This window comes from Lathamus discolor, chromosome 6, assembly GCF_037157495.1.
Source record: "Lathamus discolor isolate bLatDis1 chromosome 6, bLatDis1.hap1, whole genome shotgun sequence".
Classification (NCBI taxonomy): domain Eukaryota; kingdom Metazoa; phylum Chordata; class Aves; order Psittaciformes; family Psittacidae; genus Lathamus; species Lathamus discolor.
Genome location: NC_088889.1, coordinates 49,965,167 through 49,986,995, shown reverse-complemented (window position 1 = coordinate 49,986,995; position 21,829 = coordinate 49,965,167). Strand labels below are relative to the sequence as shown.

The 21,829-nt window shown below is 44.3% G+C and overlaps 1 protein-coding gene across 8 annotated transcripts in view; it reads right to left on the bottom strand.

Annotated features, from left to right (window-relative positions):
- SUSD6 (sushi domain containing 6) overlaps nucleotides 1–21,829 on the bottom strand; it is a 99,284-nt gene that overhangs the window by 56,303 nt on the left and 21,152 nt on the right. The window contains exon 1 of one of the 8 annotated variants that reach the window (XM_065686775.1): nucleotides 1,864–1,961. The exons of the other annotated variants lie outside the window; for them this stretch is intronic. The gene's annotated coding sequence lies outside the window, so the exon portion shown is untranslated. Of the gene's footprint in view, nucleotides 1–1,863; nucleotides 1,962–21,829 lie in introns of those variants that run through there. 8 annotated transcript variants of the gene reach the window in all.

The following is a 21,829-nucleotide window of genomic DNA, read 5'->3' as shown; positions in this document are numbered from 1 at the left end:
AGAAGCACATCAGAAAACAGAAGAGTCCACAGAATAAAACCTATCATACACAAAACCTGTGCTGCACCTCAATAGAAAGTCAATTTGAAGCTTCAAATTCTCCCCCACTTAACCCAGTGACATTTAGACTTTACAAAGCTGTTAGTGAAAAAAATACTTTAAACAAAGCTGTATGGACACTGCTGGAACCAGAACAGCTCAGAGGTGGGACCCTGGATGCTCTGACACCCACAGCCTTCTGCACCCATCCTGCAAGTGTCGCAGGGGTTACCACTCCTCAGCTCTCCAAGGAAGGGGCTCTGCCTAGCCACTACCAAACATAAACCCAAAGAAAACATCAAGCAAAAGGCCTTGGGGCAGCCAAGATCCACTGCCTGGTACTAACTGTTCATTCAGCAGCTCTCAACACCATGTTTATATAGCAGCAATGATTCCTCAGCCTTTACTGCCCCATAGTCTACTGCACCCTTTTACATCAGAGCTGCCCCTTCTCAAAGACAGCTGGGGGTGAGTCCCTCCACAACGCGAGCACTTGCAGGCTTGCACTGAAGGAGTTATCCTTCAGCCAAGGGTGACTCCTTGCTCCTGATGACTAGACACCTCCATGCTGCTGCTCCCACACCCACTGACCAGCTAACCATTCCCTTCACGATGCTGATGCAACTTTCAGGAGCTTGTTGAGTGAAACTGGGTCCTCGCACCAGCACAGCTCTGAGGCCAGTTGAAGCAGCAGCTAAGGAGAGGCAAGAAACTCCCACCTCAGCTTTGCTGGAGAAGTCCCATAGTGTGTGGAAGCGGTCTCTGACTTAAGCAAGCAGCCTGTAAAGCATGGTGGGCCAAGTAATTGCACAGACTTCTTGCTCCTAAAACTAGCTCCATTTTCAAACCACATTAAAGCGTGGCAGAAATAGTTTACTACGCATCAAGATGCTCTAGATTTAAACCCTCCCCCTGAATCAGGGCTCCAAGTATCCTGGTTTCCATGCAGATTAAAAGCCAGAAAGCTGGGTGAGAATGTTCCACAATAGCCAAAGGCAACACAGGCCTGCCTAGTTAGAGGAAGTCAAATGAAACCAAAGCTGAAAGAGGGGAAAAAGTTGTACGAAGCAGGACAGCAAGAGTCAGCAACTTGCTTTGGCAGTAAATCTTACAGGGTTTTTTTGCAACAGTGAGAAAGACTATCAAGTGCTGCTGCACACAGGCAAGAATCACACACATGCCAATGCTAAGTCAGAAGAAGATACACCCAGAAATCAGAGGATACAGGCTATTTAACCTTCTGCCTCACACCTTGACTTTTTCACTAGACCACCCAGGACTGCAAAAGCACAGCTAGGCTTTGTCCAGTCTGCCTCAAAAATCCAAGGAAAATCCTCCCAAAGATCAGATTCCATCCTGATACTTACATTTGCAAAGACAAACCCTGCAGGCAATGCTGCTTTACCACTGTGACTAGAAGCTACTAGAGAAGAAGCATCCTGCCATGACCTGGGCTGTTGCCTCCCTGAAAGCAGCACATACTGCCTGCTGTGCCTCAGCCAGGCACACTGCTCCCAGGTGCTGCCTTCCTTCTGGCACTAGTCACGGTCCTCTGTTCCCCTTGAATGGGTCAGCTACCAAGCAAGCATCCATGAAACACAAGCAAGAAGAGAGTATAGAGTCTTCACTGGATTTTCAAATTTTGTTACTTCTCCAGCATGCTATACTCAAATCACAACAGGCTGGACACATGAGAATACTACACAAGGATACCTCCCATTCTGCCCCAGACCCCTCTTCCCCACACAGAGGTGAGAAGTGGAAGATCTTTCCCCATTCCCCTGAAAAAAGGCATTTTAGAGCAGGCATATTTAACTCTTCTACCTGCAGGGTATGAAGGAACTCTGTCAAGCCACCAGCAGCTAAACGAATAGTACATCCACTCAGGAAATAGGCTGCTCTGCTTTGCTCGGGGTTTCAATACACCTCCAGGCATCTCCAGGCATCTCCTGTGTGAGAACACTCAAGTCAAACTGTTCGACAACAAAAAAACCAAACATTCTAGCACAGATTTCAGTGACCTCTACTCAGCCTCATGGGAAAAGCACAGCAACTCCAGCTTCAACTGCCTTTAAAGGAAGACCAACACACACCACCCCCTCCGACATTTCTCAAATAAATATGAAGGTCCTGCCACAGCCAGTAATCCTCAAGCAATTTCCTGTCTCTGGAAACAAGGCTCCCTTAGAGTGAATTGATTAAATAAAGGTTATTAGAATTGGTATAAAGATCATCCTTTTCATGTTTTTACCTGTAACAGTGTTCCAAGCAGCAGCACAAAGATCAGCTACAAGAGTTTAAAGGACAATTATTATGCAAACCCAGCAAACTGCAAGATGAAGATTTAAAATTACTTTCAACAGCAGAGGACTTCCATGTTTCTATAATCTATTTTCGAGTGAGTTTCTCCAAGGGAATACAGCCAGTCCCTTTCATTCTGTACTCTGAAGATGAAATTTGTTTTCCCCATTTTGTCAATCTGACATGCAATTTAGTCTTTTGAGAGTCAGCAGTTGTCCTCATCAAAGCTGTTGTTTTACCTTTGCAGTCTAAGACTTTGCTGAAAAACAACAGGCTAAAGCCATTGGCTCCAAGTGCAGTGTCACCAATTTCCTTTTCCTGTAAGGCCAACCATTTAAAATAAAAACCATACTGAGATAAGTGTTAGTCCCTACAAATGCTGCACGTGTGTGGAAGGAAACAGACAGCCTGACATCAGTATCCGAAACTTGATTAATAATTCCGTAACATCTCTTTGAACAGAAAATAGGAAGCGAATAAAGGAGCAGCACTAGAGCAACAGCTTAAAAGAAACAGAGCAACCACTTAAACTAAGGCATGCTTTACAAATAAGAAATCCTGCATCTTGCAGAAGGGTCCAAAGAGGAACGGTCTGGCAACTGTCTCATATGCACAGGTTAACTGAGCTTCTCATTCTTATCCATAAGAATACATCGTGCACAGTTTCCAGAAAGGGCCCACACAGGAATAGAAACTTTTTTTAAGCTAACTTCACTTCTCTGCATGCAGAGAAACAACCGGCGGGGGGACGGGGACGGGGGAGACAGGACACCAGAAAAAAACCAAACCCAACACAACAAAAACCACAAATGTCTGCTGTAGCTCCACCTATAAAGTTCAAGGAAAGATTTCATTGTTAATGTCCTGTACAGCAGCAGCACCCAGAGGACTGTGGTCTGTCATCTGCAATTGTCTCAGCTTCCATCACCCACTTATAAGTTTCCCTCAATGAAAAGGCTCGCCTTCGTCTGCTTGTACACACATTCTAGCTCACCTAAAACTGCTTTTCTGGGAGAGCTGAACATGACATTTAACAGATGTAAGCAACAGCTGGCTCTGGACAGCAAACTGTCTTCTTTGTCTCCCTTTGCTCTTCAAGATCTACTGTCCTCATGAAGCAGAGTCACTTTCAAATGCAAAGGGAAGCAGGGGGTGGACTGACTGATGGACACAAAGAGAAGCCTGCATTGTGGAAAATAAATAGCTCCATTAAGACTCCACAGGATGCTATAATGCACATTTTGAGGAAACCACCCTCCTTACAGCATACTACAGAGCACAACAGCTATCAGAAGCTCTTTCTTCAACAGCCACATCCCCTTTCCCGGCCTCTAGCAGCAGTCCAGCAGCCTCCCACTTCAGCCTCCCCACCAATGCCAAATAACAATCCTCAGAGTATAGTGCTGGGAAGAACAGCAAAGGCTGCTTCACACCACCCTGGAAATGGAAAGAAATCCCAGTGTAACACTATTACTGGCCCTTTTGAAAGGGGTTTGCTGGTGAGGACAGAGTCCAACAACTTACTTCTGAGAGACCAAGGTGCAGTTTCATCTTCTCTGCCAAGCATGGCCATGCTTTATTTACAAAGGCATCGAGAGTCTTTACGAGTTCCTTGCAAACAAACAAAATCTGAAGCAGATAATTATATTTAGGCTACATTTGCTATGAAACAAGTGTAATAGGGCAGAGTTTCAGTTCATCGAGGAAGCATGCCCATTCGGAAATCTTTATTTCTGACCAAAGTTGTTGGGTTTTGTCACAAGACCAACAGCAAGTTTCAACCTCTGAACTCTGCATCACACGATGTAAGAAGTTCCTCTTCTTAAGAGGTGAAGGCCAGCTGGAGAGAGGCTGCTGTAGAACTGTTGGGTACACCCCCAACACCACCATCATCAAGGGAACACTGAACTATTCCTTGCAAACACTGCTCTTCTCCTTGCAGGTGGAAGCACCTGCAGAGCACGTGATGGCCTACAGTGTCAGCAGTTGTGAGATGCCCAACCCCAAAGTTTCGCTTGCTTTCTTTCCTAGGGAGATAAGCATGACCATCAGACTTCCTAAATGCAAAAACTCCTGATCTGATGAGAATGAAGAAATTCAGCAAAAGGAAAGAACCGGCCTCATGAGGGCTATGCCATTTCAGAGCATGGTAATGCTCAACACCCACTGTGTATTCTTGAGAGCAGGCCATAGAGCTCACCTACAAAGCAGTCATCAACAGATCACAATGTTCAGGCCTATGCACAAAACACAGAAGGTTTGTGACTGGCAAATTAAGACCTATGCTAGCAATGTGAATGATACTGCAACAAAAGATGCACGATGTACAATGAGACCCACTGACTTTGCAGAAGCCCTAAAAAAAGCTGAGGAGGAGACTGGACTGGAGGCATGCCTTAGTATTATAAATATTGGGAGGATTCAGTCTATGGAATTAGCTAGTGTTAAGGGTTGGAATTATTCTATAGATATTAATATTAACCTAAGGTCTGCAAACACCTTCATTTCAAGAGGCAAAAAGGAATCCTCTGCTGCTTTAAGACAGTAAATGCTTAAATCCCTGCTTCCTAGATGGGTTTTTTTTTTTTTTCCTCCAGTACTGTAGGCCAGGAAAATAGCATGAAAAAAAAAAGGGTATCAGGGTAATGAATCGTCTCAAAGAATTTCAGAGAAGTAATTAACATAATCAACACTTCTTTTTAAAACCACACCTGAACTTCAGGCTTTGTATAGGTGACTTGCATAAGAAATCATTTACCAGTCAAACCAAACTCTAGAAGCCTTCTGGAAGGGTTTTGGCTTACCTCAGCTGGGTAATAAAATTACGTTGACTTGAGAAATGTCAGCCCTATCCCCAGCAATGTTTGGCTCCTCACAAGTAGCCAGTAGACTGTAGACAAGTCTGTTATTCCACTAGAATCGCTTTGGAGAAGACTAGCTTTTAAATAGCATAAACGTGGGCAATGGAGGCTGTAGTTACCACAAGTCTATCTGGTCTGTTTTCTTCTGTTTGAATGCTGAGACACATTTTCCAAAATAAATGACAGCCACATGCTTCCTTGCAGCAGGCTCTCCTTGCCTTACATGGAAAGTGTTTCTTGTAAGACACACAGGAAGAAAAGGTTAGATCAGTTTTTAGTCGCGGGATCTTTTAATGCTGTGCAATAAGAAGCCTACTAATCTCATGCTGCTTCTTCCTCCACTGCTCACACCTCCCTCATCCCCTCAACCCAGTGAAAGTCTCTTGGCTGAAACATCATTTCTTATCCCCTTTTCTTTAGCACATGGTTTTTAACATCCTTTCTCATACCTAACAGCTAGCTGCTGTGACTCACTACAGAAGGCAAGGCAAGGGAAGAGATGAAGACAGGAAGCCTGGGGCACAATGCCAAAGGATAAACTTTTGTTTCAGACAGGTATGTAATTAGGCAAAAAAAAAAAACCTTCACAAGCACTTCTGCCCTCATTAGCATCTGCAGGGCAAAAGGGGGCAGAAATTGGAGCCTAGAAATCTAGCACACTGTGCTAGATGCTGTACAAACACAGAACAAAAGGGACTGCTGCTACAAAGATATCATGAGCTACTATCACGTGGAGAAATACCACTTCTTTAATCTGATAAGAGAGCTCAGATTAAAGAACTGGTACCCTGTGATCTTACTCTAACAGCAGGTTCTTGCTATTTAACACCCAAAAGAAATCCAGAACTATTTGGTCTACTGCAAACATGCAATAAAATCCGCACCACGCCTGTTCTTAATGCTTTCTTTGTTCATTACAGTGGATTCAGAATACTGAAAAGGAAATTAAAAGGTCACTCAGATACATGAGCTATTTCTGTTCCAGAAAATGCCAATAGTTTGGCTCAGAAGCAAGAGTCACAGAGCAAGACTGCTTGGAAACGGGCTTGCCTCGAATTCTTACCGGTAAATATTTAACTCCCTTTTTATTTTTTTTACAGCTAGTCACTGACATGAGCTTGATACTTCATAAATTTATAAAACCAGATTTATGAAAGGAACAAAGACTAAGACTTTCCTTGCCAATGGCTCCCCTCTCCAGTTCCCATCCCCTTCCCTCCTCTCCAAATCTTAACACAGCTCTGCCTCTGCTTTCGTTTCTCCCTCGTTTCTTCTTAAGATTACCACCACACCTCCTTACCCTCTCTGCACACACTCCAGTTCAAGCTTCACACGCATGGGCGAGCCCTCCCTCTCCCAGGGTTGCTTGTGCTATTTCCTCAGCTGAACTCATTAACAATGTCTCCGGGACTTCCCAGGACTGCAGAAACCGCCCCTGGGCATACAGGAATGAGTTTGTAAGGTTTTGAGGGCAGTTACTGTGTGCATTTTGCAAAGGTCCAGTGCAGCTGCTGCATTAGCAGCCCAACGAGACTTGCGCAGGCATACCACCCCCTCCACAAGGGCTGAGCTGTAGGAGCACATTCTGGAGCTCAGTGCAGAGGTGAGCTGCACACTGGTAATGGAGGCTACGTTCCTTCATGCAAGGGAGTATCACCACGCCACAGATAACCCGCATCAAGCTGCCTAGAACACTGTACTGGGAACACTGGGATCTGCTCCAGGGAAAAGGGAGCAAATGGCTCCTCTCCCATGCCAGATGTACTTGCACAAAGCATGTGGCTTTTGTGGCCATGGTTTGGGTTTGCTTTTCTGGGGGAATATATTTTTTTCTTTTTTTTCAAACAGTTCCCCAGTTTAGTCATAGAATCATAGAAAAGTTAGGGTTGGAAATGCTTCCTTGAGTGACAGAACCTATGCACCCCTCCTTGGCTGAGATCAAGAGCTGTGGTAGGGCATACCTTCCAAAGCTTGATACTAGGCCAAAGCATGCCTGCAGCGTGGACTACAGTGGCAGTAGGGAGGATACTAAGATCAGTAGGACAGAGAACACTGGTTCACTACATAACATCTCCACTCATCTTGAACCCTGACCTTGTCCATCAGAGCTTATGCTTCTTTTTCTTGCCCACCCCCTCATTTTCTGTTGTTTAAAGGATGTACATTCCGGCAGGACCAGTAAGACCGCAGTAACTTATGTAATACAAACTAGACCCTTAAGAAGAGATCACTGCCTCTTCTTGAAGTCTTAGCATTTATCTGGCCTTTCTTTGCATTTTACCACCCCCAGTGCAGCTGTTCACTCTTCTGATTAAGGACAAAGATGAAATTGCTGCCTCCTTGCATCCTCATAACTGGCCCCAGTGGTATCCTCAGGAAACCAGAGCCTGCTCCCAAACATGGCTATCAGCAGGCTTCCCTTCCATGGGTTTTGTCTTCTACTGAGGAAAGCATTGAAATTTTAGAGCAACCTATCATGACTGAATAACTCTACCATTAATCCCAATGTCTTCAAATGCACCCCTCCTTCAGACAAGGAGTCCTCTAGGTTTTAGTCTCATACACAAGCAAATGCTAAAACAGTGTGGCCCAGAGACTTGGCTCTGCCAGGGACCCACAGTAAGTTTGGAACTACCTGCAAACTACAGTATTTTGCAGTTAAAGCTGCCTGTAAGACCACCTTGTCTCACTGAATGTAGCAGCCACAAGACCTCATGTGCTAAGCAGCACTGCACAAACACACCATCACAGGTGACTTACAGCCCAAACAGAAAACAGACAGCCCAAGAGCACCCACAAGTCTTCCAAAAATTACTGATGGCTTGTGAACACAAATGGGAAGGGCAACTTGGTACAACAGCTTCAGTGCATGGTCTGAGGCAAACCCCTCAGGCTCCAAGACAAACACCTCCTCTACCTCTGCTTCTTTCTCTAGAAGGACAGGATCCCTTCTTCTAGGGGCTCACATTTTCCTGAAAGGGGAATTGAGCCATGCCCTGCTATAAGCCTTCCAGAGTAAAGCAAGAGGTAACACATCAACAGATTGCTCACAAGACCTGTGCTACTGCCTCCTCCCAGTATCACATTAACCAGTGAGCACAAACACCCACACACACTTTGAACTGCTCCACAGTCCTTTTGTATGTGCAGAAAGTTGGTACTTGCAATCTCTCAAGAAGGAAGGACAAAGCTAGTATTTGTTTTACCTTAATCAATCCCATCACCGTATAGTCACTGAACTATGGGAAATTTTTTCTTGTTAAATCAAGGCAGCTTCCTTGATACTAACAACAAATCCTCCACTCCACTCCAGAAATCATAAATTCTACCACCACATTCTTCATTTGACACCCTCCTTAGTAAATACATCAATACTGACACCCGCTTATCTTTACACAGAACACTAGCACACAGGGTCACTGGACAGGGGAAAAGAAGAAACGTTGACCGGAACAAGATTTACAGGCACAGAAGAAGCAGCTGCCTTCTTCTACACCCAGACAAGAAGCCCTCAGAAGGGCTCGGTTCATAACCTTGCCTGTTCCAGCTGCATGTGCAATAAAGAACACACAAGTCAGCATAGCAGCGCAGGCTGCAGCGCAGGCTCTGCCGGCCTTTCATACTGCGTTAGAGCAGCAGACCTCCAGTGGCAGAGCAATGTGCCCTTTCCACATGATGATTCCTTAGGAATACATGAAATTATATTTATGAAGAACAGAGTCATTTTCAACAGCAAGGTCTGAAGTTTCTCTTTGTGTTGTGTCAAGAGCTTCATACCCCATGCAAAGACAACAACAGGGGAAAATCGGGGGTGCAACCCTCCAACGCCTACATCCAGATTGTAGGATGTCATGGTCTACCTGGCACACAGGCATTTGCCTGCCTCAGTCCACCACTGCTAAACTGGAACAGCAACTCACAAGTACACAAGAGGTCAAACAACTACTCTGTCAGGGAGAATATAGAAAGCAATCACTTATGTGCAAAAATATCCCTATTTTCTCTCACTAAAACAACACCGCTCTGGGACATAAACTGATGCAGATTTGCAAAGCAACTGCATTTGCTAGCAAAACCAAACCGAATTACCACAGAGAAGGTGGGGTGGAACATCCTGTTTTATGTTGAAGAACAAAGTACAGAGAACATAACTACGAGCAAAACAGATGGAGAAACTATTCAGCTGAGCATACTGATCCAGAACACAGGACTCAATTACCACCTATGTACACACACACATCAGATTCACAACCCAAGCAACATTTCATGCAAACCCTGTGTTATTTGTAAATACACATTTAGAAATGCAGGGAAATAACCTGAAACACCGGAGCTGAAAAATATTACAGTCCATTGCAGACAGGATTGAAAACAAAGAGAATTTGTGTAACAAAGCAAAACACAGATAGAGAGGAACATCTGCTACTTTTACCAGGAATACCATATGGTTGGTAGCTGAAGTAGGGAGAATGAGTTCATTCATATTTAAAAGCAAAAGTAATAGGTCACTCCTTCCAAGATTAGAGGGGAAAATGCCTGCTCCCCTTCCCCTGTTCCAGCCCCATGACTCCCAGTCCAGATGTGGCTTTCTGAAGAACCAGTGCTGCCAGTATCCTGGCCCAGACAGTCAAGCTCAGATGACAGGGTATCAAGCTTTCATGACAAGATGCCAGAATGAAGAGGATGAGAACATTCCCATAGGAGTTTTGCTTAGCCCTAACAAGAGACTGGTTTATCCACAGTCCAGTCAGAGCTTCAATACTGGAAGACCAGTTTTGTCACCACCGGATTACTTTAATGCTCTGGAGCTGTGAGGCATTTGGCAGCAGTAAGCATGGTTAGCACAGTAAACCTGAACTGCGATTGAGAAGCCATCCTCAATTCCTGAAAGCACCACACAGAACTGCAACTAACACAGTTGGGTCAGATCAGAGCACCCAAGAACACGTCCTTCTTCAGCAAATGTGAGGCAGGCACATGGCAGCAATGCCTTATACAGTATTTTGTAGAACACAGGCACAGCAGCTGAGAAAGCTTCTAATTCAGCAATTCTACCCCACAGCAGTTATCAGGCAAGAGGGACAATCTGAACACATCCATGTTATCTCTTAAAAAAAACCCAAACAGATCAATAAGGTCTTTTTCTATTTGAGCACATGGTACTCAAATGGTGAGTATGATTTAATTGTGAAGAAAGTCTTGTGAAGGGAGATAAGATCCCTGGTACTAGCAAACTCCCTCAACAGCTGTCAAAATATTGCACACAAGTTAATTCACTTATTGTAAGAGTCCCTCAGTCCCAACAAGGGACTGCCATATTTGTTGGTCCTTTTCTTCCCAAATCCGAATCCACACTTGCTCTCTGAAATTCAAGCATTCACTTTATCAATTGAGTTTTCGTTGCAAGAGACTGATAGCAAAAAGGATTAGAAGGATTTTACAGCAATGCTGAGCAGCCTAAGCCACAAAGAGAACACTGTATAAAAGCCTACTCTGACAATCCAGTGCCAGAAAATAAATGAAATGGAAAATGACAGGCCAGATTAACCAGTGCCAGCATTGTTTCCCAGATCCATCCAGGTCACAACATGTCCTTGTCTATCCCCTCCACCCTTTTAAAACACTCCGGTCCAGGCCTAGGTATGTTACTGCCCCAGACCCACACATCTTGCTTTGCATTCACTTTCTGCCCATGGAGGGAATTCTGGCAAGAAACCCAGAGATGAGCACTCCTACACATAGAGCAATCCAGAAGCGTCTCCAGCAGAGCCAAGCATTTGCTTACAGGGAGACAAAAAGGCAGAGTCTCCCCCATACCTGGTGTATAGCTCTCATGTGGAGTTCAACTCCCCTGCTAAGACAGCAAGGCTCTTTCAGCCTCCTCACAAGCAATAAGAAAAGGAGTGCACCACTGAAGAGACACGGACAACTGTCTCATAGGCAGAAAGTACTAGAGGGAAAAAGAAATGCAGTATCTGAATTTTAGCTATTGCCAGGCTAAATATTTACTGGAAGAGGAGCCTAGCAGTCTCATCTCAGGACCAGAAGCTTCATTCATCTTTATGCTTATAAAAGGCAGCTTGTGATGGTAAGTTCGCAGAGCGGTCATTTTCTCCCATGTTTTGCCCTCCTTACTTATTTCAGTTACTGATGATCCTACTATAAATGATACATTTCACACCAGACAGCAGCAGAAACAGTGCACTCATGTGGTGTAGCAATCTTGTATGGAAGCTGAAAGCTGGATACAGGCTTCTGTATTTAAAGCCTTCTGCAACTCAGGCTTCTGCACACAGCTCATGCTCTTCTTATTTAAAATTTGCCATGCCACCAGAAGTTACTCCCAATCAATCTCTAGCAAGATCTATAGTCTACATTTCTTCCAAGTGAAAAGGAAGACCTATTGCCAGCAAAAGCATCACATAATTAAATGAATTTTCAGACACAGGGGGCAATCAATATCTTGGAAATCAGAAAGGTTGTAGCATAGCTACAAAGGCTACTGGGAGAGATTAAATATGGACTTCCCTATGAACATTTCTAGGCTCCTTTTTTTGTCTAGTATCATTAATTCTGCTTGTGCCCAACAGCGATCAAACCACCTTCTTACTGTTTTCAGGAAAGGCAGATTTTTGTGGAGACAAACAAAACCCATTTGTTTTTCAAGCGTGGAACTTGGGACTGCCTATCCATTTTAGGATGACCTGAATACAGAGCTGGAGATGGGTCCCCTTTGCTCTGTAGGGAACAAAGCAGTGGGAGCCTGAAAAGAAAGCAGCAGTTGTGTGGGTCACCCCAAAGCAAGCGCACAAGACTGCAGGAAGTGGCAGTAGCCAAAATGACTCTGCATGTGGCACCTGCCCCCTGCCAAGGGTAAAGAGGCTGAGGGTAAAAGGCTGGTATTTCACAGGGCAGACAAAAAGAAAATATAAGTCTTTTACATTGTCTTTTTCCAAGTCTGCCTTCTCAGCTCTGTAGTCCCAACATTAAACTTCATTAGCAAGGAGAGCTATGATTACTTCCAGCTTACAAGCCGTTAAGCTTCACCTCAAAAATCTCACTTTGAATCTCGTATTTGTCATCTATCCAGTAATTAAAGGATTTTTTTTTTTTTTCTTCTGTAAATTAAAAGGAGCTTCAGGTATTAAGAGATGGCCCCAAGCTGCTCTGCCATGGTCTGAACTTTAGACCCACGATAGCTCAGTTGCTCATTAGCTCACACAACGCAGAGAAGAAAAACAGGGGCATAGCAAAGCCTTCAAACCTGGAAGGACCAGATTTATCCTGTGAGATATCAAAATGACCACACCTACATCAATGAGCACACTATGATCTGAACGGAGAAAGTAACATTTCACCCTCCAATCTTACATGCACAGATGTAGAGAAATTTTTCAGACGAAGAAAGGATCTCCCAGTTGAGCAAGTCCCTTACAGTAATCACTGCTCATCAGACACTCAAACCCCAGTGCAACAGCATTTTTTTGTGTTGTTTTCTAAACACCAAGTATTTTCCCCACACGATGTCCCTGTCTCTTGATGGAGAGACATCAATTTGATGGAAGGACAACACGATGGATAAAGAACTGGCTGGATGGCCACACGCCGAGTTGCAGCCAATGGTTCAATGTCCAATTGGAGACCCGTAATGAGCGCTGTCCCTCAGGGATCGGTGTTGGGACCGGTCTTGTTTAACATCTTCGTCGCTGACATGGACAGTGGGATTGAGTGTGCCCTCAGCAAGTTTGCCGATGACACCAAGCTGTGTGGTTCAGTTGATAGGCTGGAGGGAAGGAATGCCATTCAGAGGGACCTTGACACGCTTGCGAGGTGTGCAGTTCTAGTGTCCTCAACATAAAAAGAACATGGAACTGTTGGAACAAGTCCAGAGGAGGGCCACGAGGATGATCAGGGTACCGGAGCACCTCCCATATGAAGATAGGCTGAGAAAGTTGGGGCTGTTCAGCCTGGAGAAGAGAAGGCTGCGTGGAGACCTCATAGCAGCCTTCCAGTACCTGAAGGGGACCTATAAGGATGCTGGGGAGGGACTCTTCATTAGGGACTGTAGTGACAGGACAAGGGGTAACGGGTTAAAACTTAAACAGGGGGAGTTTACATTGGATATAAGGAAGAAGTTCTTTACTGTTAGGGTGGTGAGGCACTGGAATGGGTTGCCCAGGGAAGCTGTGAATGCTCCATCCCTGGCGGTGTTCAAGGCCAGGTTGGACAGAGCCTTGGGTGACACTGCTTAGTGTGAGGTGTCCCTGCCCATGGTAGGGTGCTCGAACTAGATGATCTTGAGGTCCTTTCCAACCCTAGCTATTCTATGATTCTATTTCAGCTCTCCTGTCCAACAAAGTACTTCCATTTGATGATGCAAAAGGAGGTAAGGTTCAGCTCAAGTGCTACTACTTAAGAGATGCTCAAATTCATCCTCCTCCAGAACAAAGACAAATACCTCAAACTCAGGTATTTGGTATCTCAAGACAAAAACCAAAACAAAACAATAAAAAAAACACCCAAAGCAAAACAAAAAAACCCTAAAAAAAAAAAAAAAAAAAAGAAGAAAAACAAAACCAAAAAAACCCCACACAACACCCACAGGACAAAGTATCTTGAGTTGTTTTTCAAGAGATCTTCCTCTGTGGCATACCTATTGCTCCATGCCTGCATTCTAGACAAACTGTTTTATTCGATGCTTACTTCAGCAAAATGTGCTCCTCCACAGCCTGCAACACCATGAGAAGCAAGGCCCTCCAGAAGCCGCCACTAGTTCAGCAGCAGCAGAGACCTGCTTCTACCTTAACATGTTCCACCCAGGAACAGTATTTCTGCATTAAGACTTTTTTTATTTCCAGGCCAGGTAGCAGCCCTGTATTCCCAGGTTTGGCAATTACCTGAGACTGAATGACTAAATGAATAAAGACTCCTGTGTCCAGCTACAGGAATGCCAATGCCTGCACCCCACCCTGTGCTGTACATAAACTCTGGTCCTCCCCACACACGTAGGTCACCACCTCCCCACGTGCCAGGCATGCCTGGCACAACCCTGCACCACCAGCTGAAAGCCTGGCAACCTTACAGCCACACATTGGAAAAACCACAACATAATGAAGTCACACACCGCAGTACCAAGGCATGTGGCAGCCACGCATTACGCCCTATTACACTGGAAATGGTCATTAAATGTGGAAGTAAATCCACATACCATTTTTACTCAATGAGGTTTTGCTTCGATACTTTAGCTCTTCTTGTTCCATAAGACATCAAAGAAACTCATCCTGTGTTAAAGAGGGTTACCTATAAAATACAGCCAAGTGCAAGTCTCACCCCAGCAATGTCTTCTTCACAGAAATATCAAGGAAAAATAATGGGGTTGAAGCTTTTAATACCAAGGTAAACTTGACTGAATTTACTTAAAACTTATTTTGCCAAATACGGCCTAAAGGCAAAAACCTATGGCCAAATAATAACACTCATATCCCCAGGGTGTACAATCAACAGCATGAGAGGCTGCAGTGGTGCTTGAAAACAATGTTTGTATGGATGGAAATTTTTTATCTGTTCTCAGACATGTATGTCCCTAATACATGCTTTCATCAGAGGATGAAGGAGCAGGAAGAAAGGGAGAGAAGTTGGCACATGCAGACAGGCAAAGATGTTTCTACTTGATACAAGACAAGAACTCAAAGCAAGAAATCTTCCTTCTCCCTGTGTTAAACACAGCTTCTCTTGAGAGGACATCTACAACCTCTTACCATTTCTTCTTGGATCTGTATTCTACAGAGACAGAAATAATAGTAAAGAGCCTCACAGCCCAGACCCCAGCAGGCAGCTGAGTATCCCATAAATGTGGATTTCACAGAAGTCTTCCCAATCCTCTTCTGAATCTGTTGTTCTCTGGCCAGTAGCAGTGATTTCACTCACTGGGAACCAAGCTCAGCATTTCTCTTGAGGGAAGACCTCATGAGGGACACTCATGTACTACATATAGCCTAAACATTCATGAAAGACATCCAGACTCACCACTTGTATCCAGACCTACACAACCTGAATATCTGCTCCAAGCAGGGAAGTTGGGTCTATAGCAGCTCCAGAGATCCAACCTTTATAATTCTGTCTTTTTACAACCAAAACTATTCTTTCTCAGCAGGAAACTAAGTGACACTGTCTCTTCCAAGAAGCAGTTCCTGGACACAAGGAGACCAGTGGACTGTTGCAAGGTTTGTCTTCCCAAGTGTATTCAGATCATCATCTTTCTAAGAGCAGCTTCATGTAAAAGAAACAGGCTAGTTCAGTTTCAATGAGCTACATTTTCACACGTGTTTTATTTCCCTACCTTCCTTCATTGCATGTTACTGGCCTTTAACTATGATTTGTTAATCAGACTGTCCTGGGTTCAGCAGTAGCAGTCAGTTTTTCTCCTTCTTAGTAGCTGGCACAGTACTGTGTTCTGACTTTCAGCCTGACTTTCAGTCAGCGCTGATAACACCGATATTTTTAGTTGCTGCTCAGTAATGTTTACTCTGACCAAGGACTTTCTGAGTCTCATGGTCTGCCAGGGAGGAGGGGAGGCCGGGAGGAAGCAGAGACAGGACACCTGACCCAAGCTAGCCAAAGAGTTATTCCATACCACAGCACGTCATGCCCAAGGAGGTAACTGGGAGTTACCTGGAAGGGCACAGGCTCTCTTTGGGGGGGTTGAACTCGTTCGGCGGGTGCTATCGTATTCTCTTCCCTTGTTATTTTCTCTCATCATTATTATCATTGGTGGTAGCAGCAGTGATTTGTGTTATACCTTAGTTACTGGGCTGTTCTTATCTCAACCCCTGGGAGTTACACTCTCCCGATTCTCCTCCCCACCCCTCTGGGAGCCGGGGGGGGGGAAGGAAAGAAAGGGAGAAAAGGGGGGAGGGGAGTGAGTGAACGAGCTGTGTGGCTGGGTTTAAACCACGACACACAGTTAGAAAGCATTGGCTAGCACACTGTAGATTACATTTTGATTAAGACAGACACACAGTGACGGGACTGATCTACCCTCAAAAATTGCAAGCATACTGGTGTGCAAAAACTCTCATGCAAAACAAGCTCATCTAGCTTGCTGATCCATTTCCTGCAGATGCTAGAGGCTTTGATATGCAGAAAGCAGGCAGAGAAGCCCAGGCAACAACTACACCCCATTCATGGCACTATGCAAAGCTTGCATTAGCACTGCCTACGCTAATCACCTCTTAACCTCACTTGTTTTGCTTCTGAGAAGCTAACAGAGGCTCAGGCACTGGAGCTGTCAGTCTCTTCTCACTGGCAGGGTAACTTAAACACCTTTCTCAGCTTCCCACTCCTTGGTAGCAGGCACAGTGTCACACTCACAAAGGGATTCCACATACCCTGTTTGCAATATTCTTATTTTCCTTCCCTTCCCCAAAAAGGGGAGATGATCTCTGCAGGAGTCTTTCAAATACCAGGTACAGAGGTTGTTGCAGCAATCACCCTCACAGTGCGAGTCTGAAATAACTCTGAATTCATGGGCTCATTCCACTATAACTAATGAGTTAAGCCAGCTTCAAAGAGCCTGTTTAAAACACCTTACCTGCTCCTCCTTAACCTCCTGTATCTCCAAAAATTTGCTTCAACTTGAGAAACAGGCTGCCTTCTACACTTACAACAAATTCTGCCATCACCACAGTACAGTATTTTTGGCTTCACAGACAGAAGGGAGACAGAAGAACTCAGAGACAAGAAAGACTAAGATAATCATGAGTCCTAGAAGAAGAAAAAAAGTCTGGGGAGAAGATACCGATTTTACATCTAATATTGATCTTCATGGCCTGGAAGATAAAAAAAAACAAAATGCTCTGCACTCTTTACTATATCAGTCCTATAAAATCCACCACTTGTGGGAATGAATCAAATTGAGCATCCAGCATGAGGTGCTGAAAAGGAAGAAAACAGTGCCTTGAACTTCTCTGAGCAACTGGTGAGTGCCCACTATATCTTTATAGAACTTAGGATACACACATGCCCTTGTTAAGACTTGCCTAAGCTGAATAACCTCTCTCAACAGTTCCAAGTACTACTTTAAGTAGAAAGGGGGTGCAAAATTCCCCTGAGTACTGGAAATCTGTTAAACAGTTGGCATAAAAAAGAAAAAAATAAAAATTAAAAAGAAAAAATAAAAATCAATGTATGCTTGAAACAGCCGGAGTCAGTTATGCAGCAATTAAATGCACAGCGCAGGAGGACTATAAAACTCCAGCTTGCTTTAGCAAATATGGTTGCATGCCACCAAGTACTTCAGGGAGAAAAAAATAAAAACCTTACCACAAATCTCAAATTCAGCAAGGCTAGTCTGGAACAATGCTTGGAGAGGTTGCAGCATGTGCATCATCCCGAAAGCAGCAGTATTTCTGACTCAAGTCCTCTTCAGTCAGCACCAACCAACGCACTAGTATACTCACCGCTGGAGACAGCAAAGACCAGTCACAGGTACACAGATCAACCAAGGCAACAGAGACCAGCTTGCAAGGAGCAATCAGAACTATTTTCGCAGCCATGCTTCCAGAGTTCAGAAGCACTTTAGTGCCAACTGTTAACATTCAGTAGCTTAAATACATCAATTCCTTCCAACTTTAGTGTTCAGGCTCTTTCAAAAGCCTTGCAAGTACAATACACATCTCCTTTCCCACCTCCTTGTGCTGCCTCAACGCTTTATGCCACACAGCTTGGTTTTAGTTAATGAACAAATAAATACCATCAACAAAAACACACCTAAATTGTTCTGAAGAATCTAGGTGTTTCTTGTGAATCACTTAAAACATAGAACAGAGGCACTGACAGATTTCAGCCTCCTCTGCAACAGGTCTATCTTCAGGTGAAATACCTCTCAAACAGATGTGCTGTAGCCAGGTTTTTACTTCACTGAGTATTTCATACGATGAGTTCACCCCAGGCTCCTACTGTCATAAAACTGCCCCTCTACCAACACAGAGGCGAGTCCTTGCCCCAAAAGTAAGCTACATATCAATAGCTCTGATGCCTATTACAAACAGCTGTCCATTCTTGCAACAGATTTGCTGAACTGTTGGAGAAAACTGCTTTTTCTTATGAACTGCAGAGCCTTTTCTGTTGGAAAGGTAAAGAGAAGAGTAACACAGCAAGTGAGACAGTAGACCAGCTATACTCCAATTTCCTGCAAGAGCCACAGTGAGGACATTAGCAGCACCCATTCCCCCATGCACACTTTCCCTTTCACCTAAGAACCCATCCTCATACAGAATTACCTCAATCTATACATCCCATGTGAGGATACTTTGCCTCACTGCAGCTCCTGTTTAAGGAGCATAAGGTCAGAGCTTGATCCTCTGCTACAGTCAGACGGGAAATCGCACCCAGAGGTAGTGCTGCATTCCAACCTGCCACTCCAAGGTTAGGCAAGATACCTGATCACCAGCTAGTTTGACACAAGCATCCCCCAAGATGCTAAGCTTTACCTGTAAACACAACTGGCTTTTAAGGCAACAGAGCTGGAGAGGAATCAGCCGGGGAGCACAGGGTTATGCAAGGTAATCTTCCCATTCTCGTACACAGCAAGTTGTTTGTCACATCAAAAGTTAAAAAGCCTTTTTGTAATGTGTTTGTTGATGACTAAAATACAGTAATTAAAAAAATAGCTTCTATGGGATAAATACTGATGAAAAATCACAATCAAGAAGCGTCAGTTCCACAAAATATTGGGGGAAAGCGAGGAGGAGGTGGGAAGAAGCAACTGTCATAGGTCAAATGGAACAAAATACTGTCTCCATGATGTGTGCGCTTGCAGCCCAGAAAGCCAACCGTATCCTGGGCTGCATCAAAAGGAGCGTGACCAGCAGGTCGAAGGAGGTGATCCTGCCCCTCTACTCTGATCTCGTGAGACCTCACCTGGAGTATTGTGTGCAGTTCTGGTGTCCTCAACATAAAAAGGACATGGAACTGTTGGAACAAGTCCAGAGGAGGGCCACGAGGATGATCAGGGGACTGGAGCACCTCCCGCATGAAGACAGGCTGAGGAAGTTGGGGCTGTTCAGCCTCGAGAAGAGAAGGCTGCATGGGGACCTCATAGCAGCCTTCCAGTATCTGAAGGGGGCCTATAGGGATGCTGGGGAGGGACTCTTTGTCAGGGACTGTAGTGGCAGGACAAGAGGTAATGGGTTGCCCAGGGAGGTTGTGAGTGCTCCACCCCTGGCAGTGTTCAAGGCCAGTTGGACGAAGCCTTGGGTGACATGGCAGGGGGGTTGGAACTAGATGATCTTGAGGTCCTTTCCAACCCTAGCTATTCTATGTGGCGGCTGCTGAAAACCAGTCTCCCTTTCTCTCAACCAGAGATTAAACCAGAGAATCACAAGGGTTAAGCTGTCCCTCAAGTTACCTTAAAATAAACACCAAAAACCCCACTAAAAACCTAGCACACTCTTATCTAGAATCCAAACTCTCAATTCATACATAAAGAAACAGGCAGAAGTCCCCTCTGGCTTCCTATCAGTACAGCAGAAAGAAAAGATCTGGGGAGAAAAATGTATCGATTTTGAATATTCTATACTGTTTCCTTATTTTTTTTCCTTAATTTTTAAGAAATTCCTGTATGCCCCTGGAGTTTCACACTACATTGCCACTTGAAAAGGAGAGACTAACCTCAGGAAAAAAAAAAAAAAAAGTCAAAATATATACAAAGAAGAAACCCTGACATGAATGAAAGAATGCTGGTGAGCACTGACTGACCCCCGAGTGGACACCACTCTTAAAAGCACTTGGATTTTAGGCTTTCCATGTTACAAGTGGTTCAAACAGACAAGAAAGCACAGGTTAGAAAGCTTTCAAGGCCTTACAGGAAGCTTTGCACAGGAGCTGTTCAGAAATGCTTCTGCCATCTTCCTCTGTTCCCACTTCACAGGATAAAAATAATGGGGGAGCAGAATCCTCTGTTCTGTACTGCAGCTTGGCTATGGTCTCCCTCTCACACACATCATTTCAGGGTAACTGTTTCCTAAGCCATAAGCAGGATGTTCGGAAGTGATAGAATATGAATAACTAAGTACAGGGCACTCATTGCAGGAAGTGCCCTGCATATACCAATTGAGAGTAAAGAAAAGATAAAATCAACAACACACATGCCTTCCGGTTTTTATGTTCATGTCATAAAAGCAATCATCACCCTGAAAATGAGCATTTCCTGGGATTTAACAACCATTGGGTTAATAGTGCTAGGCAAAAGCGGTTATGCCTAGCCCATAATTTTACCCACGTAAAATGTGTCACAATGCATCTGTTAGTAATGTCTCTTCAGGATACTGTCAACAGAATCGACCTTAAAAAACAACTGCTGTTTGGAAGCGCTGATAAACCCATTCACACAGCTACTGCTTCCATGCAGGTCTGCATCAAGCAGCGGCTGGACTACCTCTGCGCTGTGCTCTGCAGAGTCACTAACAAAAAAGCATTTGAAATTAGTCTCTTCAGATGGGCATCTTCTGCTGGACCCTTTCTCCCTCTGCTCCAATACCTTTTTGCAGATATTTTCAAGCTCACCTGATCTAGACATTATGTCTATATAGCCAAAAATTGTGTAGTTTGCAAAAAGGTCAAATTTTTATATCATCACCCTAGGCCTTTTTTAATTCCACATAAGGAAAAAGCATTCTCCGTCAAAATGCAACACTACAAGAGCATTGCTCTGATATGCAGATGCTAGCTGCACGGATGCACTCAGACAATCTCTGTCTTCTAGGGAAGATCTTTAACTTGTCTAAATCCCTTCTATCCCTCTATTGTGTACTGACACTGAACAGGGTCTCCAGCCACGCTGCCCAGAGAACAGTCCCTAGTGAAAGACTGTAAACTCGCTTACAAAGTCACCAGAAGGCCAGCTCAGCCAGACTCAGCACAGATTATCCATGGAAGACTGCCACAATCTATCCTCGGAGAACCCGCTCTCACAAACCAAATGCCTGTACTAGAAGACCCGATTTTAGAAGCACAAGGATGAGCTTCTCATCAGCTTTGTACGGCCAAGGAAAGGCTAAAGAGGCTAATTCAGTCCATTTCTCCTCTTCCTTTTTTGATCTGCAAGACATTATTAACAGCTTTTTCTGATGCAATCATTTTACATCAGACGTAACCTCTATCTTCACCACCACCCCTTCCCCACAGCCACAAATAAGTTTACAGTTTTAATGAGCTTTGTGTGTGTGTGTGTCTGTGTGTGTGTCTGTGTGCACATTATATTACATGCAAAGTCATATTACCCTATGTACCTAGGCTTCAAGTGCCTCTCTCTACTGCTGTGCAGTTCATCTTTAGACTGGGAGCAGATCACTGGCATAAACCAAAACAATATATAGGTTGCATACACATTCATCCTAGAGAGCTTCCAGAGCTCTTTGGACTAGTGATCAGAAGTTAGTCTCTTAAAGAGTATTTAAAAGCATTTGAGAAGCCACAGTTGTCTGCTCTAGCTAAGGAAGGAAGAAAGAAAAGACAGAAGGAAAAAGACCTCTTAAGTTTCAGCTACATGCTGACTTGCATTCTTTCAAACACATGTCCCAACATGTAACAAAAGATACCAATATATTCAAGTCCAACGTGTCTTGCAT